This window comes from Echinops telfairi, unplaced genomic scaffold (genome assembly GCF_000313985.2).
Source record: "Echinops telfairi isolate 266 unplaced genomic scaffold, ASM31398v2 ScPeMD7_7400;HRSCAF=8409, whole genome shotgun sequence".
Classification (NCBI taxonomy): domain Eukaryota; kingdom Metazoa; phylum Chordata; class Mammalia; order Afrosoricida; family Tenrecidae; genus Echinops; species Echinops telfairi.
Genome location: NW_022111300.1, coordinates 36,094,466 through 36,105,673, shown reverse-complemented (window position 1 = coordinate 36,105,673; position 11,208 = coordinate 36,094,466). Strand labels below are relative to the sequence as shown.

General features: G+C 43.0%; 1 protein-coding gene and 1 pseudogene across 2 annotated transcripts in view; both read left to right on the top strand.

The window, feature by feature from the left end:
• The window catches only part of LOC105978630, a 23,121-nt pseudogene extending 12,190 nt beyond the window's left edge, over window positions 1-10,931 (top strand).
• The window catches only part of DYM (dymeclin), a 315,716-nt gene that overhangs the window by 103,582 nt on the left and 200,926 nt on the right, over window positions 1-11,208 (top strand). The gene's annotated exons all lie outside the window — the stretch shown is intronic.

Here is an 11,208-nt window from a genome sequence, read left to right as displayed (position 1 = left end):
GTGACTCCTCTCCTCCCCACTACCCCTCTGCAAGGTATGTCCAGTTGTCTAGAGATGGGCATTGGGTCCCCATCACGCGCCACCCTCATTGACGAGGATATGATTTACTTAAATGATTTACTTAAACCTGGTGTGGCAGTGGCTATTAGTTTCTCATCTTCCGCATTTTTAGCTGATCTCACAGGTGCCAGGACAGAGCTGTGACACAAGACTTCTGTGTCACTTTGAAGACTAAGCCGTGGCATTTCTCAGTTGCTTCACATGGGCGCAGAAGCCGGGCAATGAATAAGGAAGACCGGAGCAGAGCCGGTGCATTTGAATTGTGGAGTCGGTGGAAAACATGGAGTACACCATGTACGGGCTGCCAGAAGAAGGAACTAAGCCGCCTTGGCAGAAGTGCAGCCCCGGTAGTCCATCGACGCCAGCATGGCGAGGCTCTGCCTTGCACACTTTGACTGTCATCAGAAGGGACCAGTTCCTAGAGAAGGACATCTTACTTCGTAGAGCGTCGTCGGTGAAAGAGGAAGCCCCTCGACGAGATGGATTGACACAGTGGGTGCAACAGTGGGTTCCAGTAGAACAGTGATTGTGAGCACGGCGTAGGACCGGGCAGTGTTTCGCTCTAGTGCACGTTGGGTCGCTAAGAATCAGAACTGACGCAGGCAACCTGGGTGCCAAGGATAGGCCCCATTCCTTAGGTCTCTTCACAGCCACGCTTGGTCTAAATTTTGACCAGTGGAATGTAAGCGCAGTGGTATGGGCAAACTTCCAAGTAATGTTTTTAAAAGGAATTGCTGGCCTACCTAATTTCTCTCCTGCTGATTTGAAAGAAAACGTGATAGCTAGAACTAAGTTCGCTGTGTTGGACCAGGAGGAACCTTAGGCATGGAGGTCACGCAGCGTGAAGCAACACGGACGTTGCTCTCAGCATCCTGAGTCAAGCGCTCTGCTACATCTTCTTGTAGACATACATTTAAGCCATCATTACACAGGTTCATTCCTCGTAACTCCCCCTAATCTGATGCATGGATTGGGTGATAACTCAGAGGGAAGACAAGGCTTTCTTGGCTAGGCTGTTGGTAGACATAACTAGAATCTCATAGCAACTAGCCTTGAGAGACCCGGGTGCTTCTCGCGCTTCGAATCCAGGTTCTATCCCCAGTATCCAATATTTTTGTCATATGCTTCACAAAATAACATGTTTAAATTCAGAGTAAAGGAAAAAATATATAGTGAGTTCCATAAAGAACTTTTGTTGGTGTTGTTAAAACAGACCTTGAATTCTGAGAATTACAGGAATTCGTACATTGCCACATCAGTCAGTAGAGCCATGTACAGTGCTCTTAAACCTAGCCGGAATGTACCACTTACAAACTGTCTTGTTAGTTGGCATTTACAACAATAGTGAATGTCCACTATTGTCGTAAATTCACTATGACTACTGAACACAGTGATGCCATACTTCTGGCAGTAATGGATGCAGAGATGATGGACGAGAGTCATGCTGGCCGGGATGGTTAGCTTATGTGTCAGCTTACCTGGGCCATGATTCTCAGATTTGGCGGTCATGTAATGATGTAGTCTTCCTCCGTTTTGTTATCTAATGTATTCATCCTTCACCTGCTCTGTGAACCCACCAGGGAGCAGTGGGTGGAGTTTAGACAAATGAATTCGTAATCTCAACGATCAAGAGTTTGCCAGAAGGTAGTTGGCACAAGCTTAGGTTTTAGGTTTGTCTGGGTTTTTTTATTCATTTTATTGGGAACTCTTACAGATATCATAACATTCCACAGTTCAATCACATTAAGCCGTATTACACATCTGCTACCACAATCAGTTTCAAAGCATTTTGTTTTCTTCATGAGCTCTTTGATATCAGCTTCCCTTTGTTGTGCCACGCCCCCCAGCCCTTATTCTTTATTTTTTCTGTAATGGGTTTTGTTTTGCCACATCTTGCACAGTCCAATTTATCTATTCACCTACAATTCTGTTAGGTTTTAGGTTTTATGAATTAAGTTCTTTACCTTAACATTTTTGTTCATTTTAGGGAAACATCCATATTTGAGTTATTGCTGAGCAGATGTAATTATATGCCAGTTAAATTACTTACATAACCTCCTTGAAATCATGCAAATTAGTGCTCCAGGAAAAAATGCTGCATTTTGTCTGTGGCTTTGCTTTGTCCGTGTACATCCCAGGCTGTTCCCAGGAGCTTATGAGTCCCAGTTTGGGAAGCAACATAGAGGCCATTTGAGCCTAATGAGTGTCTGAGTCTCCTGGGTTTTCTTCTGCCCCCTCTGGTGGTGTGTGTATTGCAAAAAGCCTGACCCCCGAGTCTCGGCCTGCTGACTCTGTGACCCGGCAAGGTGGGGAGGGGTGTGGTGGTGGGTAGCCGCGTTTGCTTTACGTCTGAGGGTCTGAGCCTCCCCTGCACGTTTTCATGGCTTTGCTTTTCTGAGAATTTCCATTTCTGCCTCAGCTGCCTTCTGGGTAATTTCCTCAAATGTGGCTTTTAGTTCATTCATTCTCTTTCCAAGTGTATATGATCTATTATAAAGTGTTTTCGCTGTAAATTTACAATGTTTAGGAATAACGTGGAATAAAGCAACAACATATAAGTGTACAACATGAGGTTTTATATTTGTAAATACCCATATTGGTGCCCCGATGATGTCGTGGTTATGCATTGGTTGCAGTAGCATGGGCGGGGGTTCAAAACCACCAGCAGCTCCGCAGGAGAAAGACTGGGCTTTCTGCTCCTGCAAACAGTCACAGTCTCAGAAGCCAACAGTGGGTCGCTGTGAGTCAGCATTGACGCAATGGCAGTGAGTGAGTCTGTTTCTGTAAAGGACCCTGGTGGCACAGTGGTTAAAGCACCCAGCTGCGAGCTGCAAAGACAGCACTTTGAACCCAACCACCCCCTTCCAGGAGAACGATGTGGCAGTCTGCTCCTGTCAGCCGCCAGCCTGGGAGACCCTCCTCTGAGCCGTAGCTGGGAGTCGGCGTGGACTGGATGACAGTGGCGAACATGCTCATGTAGACGGCCAGCGCCGGGTCAAACGCACTGCTTTGCCAGGGAGGGTCCCGGAACTAGCAGTGTCAGCAGCAGCATCTGGGACATTGTTAGGGATGCACATTTGGGGACCTCCTGCCAGATACACTGAATTAGAGACTCAGGGCTGTAGAACCCTGAAATCCGCTTTAGCTATCGCTCCAGGTGATTTTGATGCACTTATGTGTTGTGTTTCAAAATCACTGATACTGAGCATTTCCATTACCTCAGAATACTCTATTACGACTTTCACCAGCAGTCACCAGTGAGCTCGAAAACTAAAACAAACCCTTTAAGCAGATAAATGTGGAGTCTGGTTTAAATGTGCAATTTAACAGTTGACTTGGAATTTAAATTTTCATATTCATAATTTACCGTGTACTGGAAAGCTGGGAAAATGTAAGCATTTCCTTATTAATGTTTTAGTTGATTTAGCAAAAAATATATAATGTTATATGAGAAACTTGGAGGGAGGGGAAAAAATGAGGAGCCAATGCCAGGGGCTTAAGTGGAGAGCAAATGTTTTGAGCATGATGAGAGCAATGAATGTACAAATGTGCTTTACACAATAGATGTATGTATGGATTGTGATAAGAGTTGTATGAGCCCCTTATGATTTTTTTTAAAATATGAGAAACTTCAAAAAGTTTGTGGAAAATTCCATGATCTTTGGATTCTTTTTTTGGTCCCATGAACTTTTGAAGCCCTCTGAAATGGCTCAAACTATTCCAAGGCATTTCATTCACTCAGTTTGATAAAGAACAAAGCAGTTAAAAAACTTTTATAAAACGACCTATAGACAATAAAGTTTGTAAATTAGTATAAAAATTTAGAATACTTGAATTTAGAATATTTGAATTTATAACTTTGATAAAGAAATTCAGAAAGCACAGTATAAGCTTAGAAAATAAAGGCAAACTTTTGCCCTTGCCCCACCCCCAAACAAAACAAAAACCAAAGCCGTGGAAAGGGCGTGGGGCCACACGACCTCTCTGACTGGACAAGGAGAATCGCCTCGGCATCAGCCCACGGCTGACTCCTCGGAGGTCAGAAGCCATCCTTGCCTCTAAGGATCATTCTGGCATACTTCTTCCAAGACTGGTTTGTTTGTTCTTTTGGTGCGCCGTCCGCTCTCTCAAAAATGCTCAGCCTCAGAAACCCTATGGTGCAGGTCTCCGCTGCCCGGTAGTGTCTCTCTGAGTCAGCATCCAGTCAGGGGCAGTGGGTTTGAGTTAGGTTCAGAGTCTGATGGGAGCTGGGCTGTCTGAGGAGGGCTGGTTTGGAAGTGGTCTTGCGCACGGATTGTGCAGCAAGAACAAACAGTCCTTGCTCGGAAAGTGTCCTCAGGGGACCTGTAGACGTGAAGGACCTCAAGAGAGACAGGTTGAAAATGTAGGCGGGAACTCCCATCTTTCAGGTCGAAGGAGCGCTCCTCACGCAGAGGTGTGTAGAACCACGTGGCCTTGAGCAGAAGGCCGCTCTCGGTCTCTGCTGAGCAGTGTGAGCAGGGATGTAGGTAGAATGGGAGCGGCCTTTGCCTGCTGGCCCGGAAAGGGGTGTTCTGTCTGAAGGATTCCGAGCCTGGTGAGCCTCTCATGTGTCCTGCCCAGTGGTTATTTTATGGCAGTACTTAGTACTTGTGGGGTTTTACCAGTTATAGGCATTTACCTGAACAGGCATACAAGTAAGTTTAACTAGAGAGCCCACAGCCATCTTAATTGATTATTATGAAGCTAATTTAGCAGAAACGTATTAGAAAACTAGAAATGCATCCTTTAAAGACCATGAGCGATACAGAATGAGATGGAATGTGCACTGCTAGCATAGCATCCTTCTTCACCACAGTAGTTTTAAACATCCGTGTGTGGACATATATAAGGGGGCTTCCAAGCATTTGTGGGAAAATGCCATTATCTTGGAATTCCATTTTTCCTCGAGGTTTTTGCGCACACGGGCTGCAAGCATTGCAGAGCTGATAGGACTTTTTAAGGAGGTTAAGTAGGAGTTCTGTAAATGCCAGTCATTTTTCTTTTTCTTTGAGTTTGTGAAAAGCCAAACAGAATGTCCCATAGCCACTTAGCGAGTTACTATCTCATCGTTGTCAGATGGATTCTGGCTCATGGGGCCCTGATCGGACTGAGTAGAATGCCCCTGTAGGGTTTCCAGGACAGCAAATCTTTCTGGAAGCAGACAGCCGCATCTTTCTTCTGTGGAGCAGCTTGTGCATTCATCCTGTCTGCCTTTCAGTTAGCAGCTGAGCATCTAACTATGCGGATGGCAGGGCTCCTTGGTCAGTCAGTGTCACATTAAATCCAAACACTGCTGTCAAAACTACCCCTTGAGGTCACCTTTTAGTTGAATGACAGATTGGTGCAAAAAGTAAAGAATAGTATCCGTGGATACTATGCACCTTTAATAAAATCATCTCCGGACGACCAAATGACCCACGATTGTTTTGTAGAGGTGGGGAACCGTTTTGTCTGCCAAGGGCCGTTTGGATATTTATAACATCCTTCTTGGGTCATACGGATCAAATGTAAAATTAACTCACCCCTAAATATGATGACTGTTGAGCAGTGCTTCTCTTTGGTGAGGTGGAGGTGCTGTTAGCTGGTGTTGATGATTTCTCGGCCTCCCATGGCCCAAGGGCTGGACATTGCCCACGTCTGTTCTAAAGCAAAGACGGCAGGGCAAGAGGACAGGGAGACCAAATTACTGACTGGAACCTTCAGATCTGAAGGAGTGAGAGCATCAACATGTTACGGAAAACGTAGCCAAGGTCTCTTGAAGAATTTATTTTAGGTAGTTAATTATTAACATGGGAACTTGACCTGCCTGGTAAACTTTTACCCCAAACACAATAAAATGGTATATTTTTAAAATTGCTTATAGTTCGACCCTCATGGTAACTGGTTTGGTTATCACAGGTTTAAAGCACATGGAGAGGGCACTTTCAGCAGACTGACCGTCACTTGTAACTGACCGACAGTGCTTGTTATATATGTATAATTTTTATGAGAGTTCTGTTTTCCCTGAACGGTTATGATTCTTATGGGCGTTTCAGTGCATCATACGTGGTCTCTTCTTCATATGTGTATTGCAAAGGATAAATAAGAAATCCCTTAAAAAAGCTGAATCTTCAACCTCAGATTTGTTCTGTTCATTTGTTTCAGGGCGTTTTCGCTTTACAGGAGTGTTATTTTGAGGGTGAGTTTGGAGGGCTGTGGGATGCAAGTGGACACTTGGGGGGGACTATCCTGAGTTTGACTGCTGGAGCAGAAGGAGTGTGCTTTTAACTTTCCCTTATTTTTTCTGGTGGAGCAAATTGTTTTTGCCAACAGGAAAATGCAGTTCTATTAAGATTCTTGGGTCATAGATCAGAGGCTTGGATCAGCAAAGAGAAATGAACTTTTGGAAGAATTCTGGTGCCCTGTTACGGGCCAGTTTAAACGACAATGTAGGCAACAGCATTCAGGCTTAGAGGCAGCAAGACAGTATAATCTTTACCAGAACAAGAAATGAGTGTGTGTGTGTGTGTGTGTGTGTGTCCGTGTCCCAGTAAACACTGGTCTGTTAGTTTAAGCAGTTCTAAGCGCTCTTGGAAAAACTTGAAGGGAAAAACCGAAACAAACCCAACAGTAATGGACAGTGAGGCCACGTTGAAGGGGTGTGAGGTCTGTGTGTGCAGCGTGTCCACGGGCTTCCCATCACCTCTGCTCCTGCATAACGAGGAGGAGCAGGTGTGCAGAGATGCACAAGTGGCTCATGTTTCACTGTGGAGAGCCTTGGTGAGCATTGTTGCCGGAGCTTTGTGATGATGGTGTCCTGGACCCCAGCCCAGAACACAGAGCGATGCATACGGAGGAGTGGGCGGTCCTGGAGTGGGTGCCGAGTGGCGGGAAGGGACTGAAAGTTTGTTCCCAATAAACAAATCGGCCACAGAGCACATCATGACTGTGATTGCGCGCTCAGCTACGATTTCGATTTCCTTACTCCTTATCTCAAGCTTCTCAACTGTACCAGGCGCGTTGTTTGGAATGAATGTGAGTTTGAGTGGTGTACAGATCCATTCTTAGATGATCGTTTTAAGCTAGTCATTTCCACCCCCCAAAAAAGTCTTACCTTCCACAGTCATCTTAAAGTCCTTCCTACAATTAAAACCAGACCGAAACCTTCCGACTGGTTTCTGAAGGTTTCTACCACATAGGCTCTTTGAGGTGCCTGTGTGTCCTCCGGGAGCCTCTGAGAGTTGGTGTCTTTTTGGAGGAGGGGTGGGGCAAGGAGCAAGTGAGGAAAACTTTATTTCTCTTCAAACAGCAGGTTCCTGTAAGTTCATATTATTTCAAAACTTACAGAAAATGCTTGGTATTTACAATGATATAAGACATGATGTCAGGAATCCAGGATAGATGAACCCTTCAGAACCCCAGTGGTGAGAGTGGCGATACCAGGAGGGTGGAGAGAAGGTCGGGTAGAAAGGGGGAACCAATTACAAGGATCTACATATAACCCCCTCCCTGGGGGATGGACAACAGAAGAGTGGGTGAGGGGAGACATTGAACAATGTAAGATATGACAAAATAATAATAACTTACAAATAATCAAGGGTTCATGAGGGAGGGGGAGTGGGGAGGGAGGGGGGAAAATGAGGACCTGATACCAAGGGCTCAAGTAGAAAGCAAATGTTTTGAGAATGATGATGGATGGCAACAATTGTACAAATGTGCTTGACACGATGGATGTATGGATTATTATAAGAGTTGTACAAACCACCAATAAAATTATTTTTTTTAAAGAAAAATAATGTATCAGTTATGTAGAAGTTAGCAAATTCTACAATGAACCACACCTACTTCTCACTCATCAACTGTTGTTATCCAGCACTTTTCATTTTCAAAATAATAGAAAATCTGTTAACTGGCTGTTTGGTGCATTTATTAATAATGTATGTCTAGCAACAACTAACATCAAGGTGCTAGGTGGGAGTCATGACCTACTGACGAGGTAGGTCAGTATTGTTCTGTTAACACTGTTTTTAAAGAAATAAATGGATATCTTGGTGAAGACGCCGACTACACAGATAAAGACAGTCTTCCTGCATTCCATGAACTGCCATCCGTGTGTGAGGTCACTTCTATTGCCATGATATGTTGTGTGTCTTGTTTGTTTGTTAAAATGTATTTACACGCATAACACACACATGTAGTTACGTGATTTTTAAAATTCTTACATCCGTTTTTCTCTATATTACTCTTCACTAAGTATTCTGCTTAGTGCATAAACGTCTCTCTGTTACAGTAGTGTAGCATCCCTCAGTAGAGACTAGCCACAGTTGATGTAACCAGTTGTTGGTGAATATTGCGTACAGTGTTTCCATGATTTGACCGTTATAAACATTGTTGCAGTTGACACTCACACATACGTTTTGTGGACCTGTTCAAGTATTTTCTGAGATAAAAAGAACTGCTGGGTTGATGAGATGCTTGATTTTAATGAGAGCCACTAGTATCTTCCGCAAAGCCTGTACTGCTGTGCTCTCTTAGCTGACAGTTTTCTATACTTTCACTGACACTTGATGCTACCTGCCTTTAAACATTTTTTTAAGGCTGTTCTCATGGAACATACTATTAAAAATTTTTATTGCCTTAGGCTTTCATTGCCCAGTTTTATTTTGAATAATTCGTTTTCCTCTGTCTCTTACTGATTTTGTTAAGCAGCCTTTAAAAGACTCATTTTCTGTTACACGTGTTGCACATGTTTTCCCCTTGTCTGTTATTTTTGTCTTATAGCTTTATGTATCTTTCATCATATGAGAATATCTAGTATTTAAGTAATCAAATCATTAATCATATTATTTAAAATTTCTTTAGTTGCACACAAAATCACTGCCACGAGTTGTTTTGACTCATAGCAACCCAATAGGACAGAGCAGACCTGTCCATTAGGGCTTCTGAGACTGTCCATCTTTACAGGAGCCGTGGCTCCCCTCATCATTCTCCACAGAGGACCAGGGGGTTTGAACTGCTGCCCTTTTGGTTAGGAGCCCAGCATGTAATCTACTATACACCTTCGTTTCTTGTACATACTGCTATAAATAAATACTGGAGACAGTTATTGAGACATAATTCCAATACCATTTATGGGATTTTACTTTGTTCACAGATGGACTTCTACCAGTATCATAAACTTCAATTCTCAAATGACTGTGGTTTCTGAACTCACTTGATTGACCTGTGTTTATCTGCTGAACTACCAATACCACAATTTTATGTGAATGTAGCATGGTTAAAATTTTCTGATGGGGAGCATTCCCCCATTCTAGTTTTTCTTAAAACATTTTTTTCTTTTATGTATTTATTTACTCTGACAATATTTTATTGGCGTATTATAAGATATGTAAGACATCCCTGTTTGCACTTTGATGGGGATTGTATTCTATTTTAGATTAATGTAGGGAGAAACTTGACATTTTTTATAGCATTGAGTTTTTTTGTCTTGGGACATTTTGTGTCCCTACATTAATTTACTCAAGTACTGTGGTTATGTGACTAAAGGGTTTACATATTTTATCTCAGTGCTAATATTTTATTGAATTTGTTGCTGTTGTGATTGGAATGGAATATAGTTTCTAACTATATATAACTTGTGAATCAGAAGGCCATTGATCTTTTGGCCATAGAACTATGCCAGATTTTCCTATCAATTCTACTAGTGTCTCAGTTGATTCTCTTTGCTATCCCAGAGCAGCTTGTTAAGTTGAAATAGAATGTAAATCACAGATGTATTTTAAATATTTGGTTAGCCTTATTAAAAAGACAGAGGTGAAATGAATTTGAGTGATTTACCTTAGTATATAAAATATTAGTATATACATACATTTCAACAATCTTAGTATATCAAATACCAGTATATATGTACATTTCAACATATAGTCAGTATTTTAAAATATTGATACTTTTTTCCTTCTCAGTTCATTTTCTTTTTGTAGTAGGTGTTCATAGTTAGCATGTATGTTACCCTTACAGGATAACTTAGTTCAAACTAGCCACATTCCAAGTGCTCAGTAACAAGTGGTTACTGGCTGCTGTGCTTGACATTGCAGTTCTAAGTAGGCAGTCATTGCCTGCAACTGATGAATGATTTTTCCTGATGTTAATGTTTTTGTTTTCGTTTTCTTGCCTGCGTGCTTTTGCTTGGAGCACGAGCACTGCGGTCACGATGCTGCTCATCATGGGAATGCTGGGGTTCTGGTCAGGTGGGTTTTAGGAATGAACATCCCCTTTTCTAGTGTGTAAGAATTGGGCTTTTCTTTAGGGTAGGTGTTAACGTCTGCCAAGGGAAATTTTGGTTCTGTTGGGTTCATGGCATTGCCCCCTCGTTTTAAAAATGACGATACATAAATTAATAGACTTTGCATGGTGATCAGTTCTTATGTTTTTGAGACCAGACTTTTGATGATCACGATGCATTTCTGCATGTAAGTCAAAACGTACTGCTACTGGGGTTCTGCTTCCAAGCAAAGCATGTTTAAACTCTCAGCGATTCGTGACTGGCTGCGGACATGTCCTCTCCATGATACACCTGTCTTGGTCTCGTTAGGGTGCTTCCCCCCAAGGGTTGGTCCCGAGAAGGATCTGCTGGGCCAGTTTCACTCAAGATCGAGAGGTCGACCGACTCAGGCTGCGCACCTGCTGTTTGGGAATTCCAAAGAGGTTATCGTGACAGACGTTCTCAAAGAACGTAGAATGATCTCCTGGGGACTCATTATGAAGTGGTGTTAAGAACATGGAAACTGCACGCATGAGAACAAGGCCAGCACAGTCGTGCAGAGGACTTTTCCCCGTCGACCACAGTCCATGCGGTGTCTCTTCCAGGCTAACCAGGGTAGTCCTGTAAGAATTTTGTTGGGAATTTTTACCCCACCCACCTCCCCTCTAATCTTGCCCCTCAGACTTCTTTTTCGTTCCAAAACTCGGCATTAGAAGGAACACGATTTGCGTCCCTTAAAAACAAGAAAGCCCAAATTGCCGTCTGGAGGTGGTGTAAACTTAAGAATCATGTATACCTGGACGGCAGATATGTCAGGAAGCATCAAAATATTCCTACGTTCATAATTTTGTTTAGCAAAGGTTTCTGCCATTTTGTAGGAATATTTT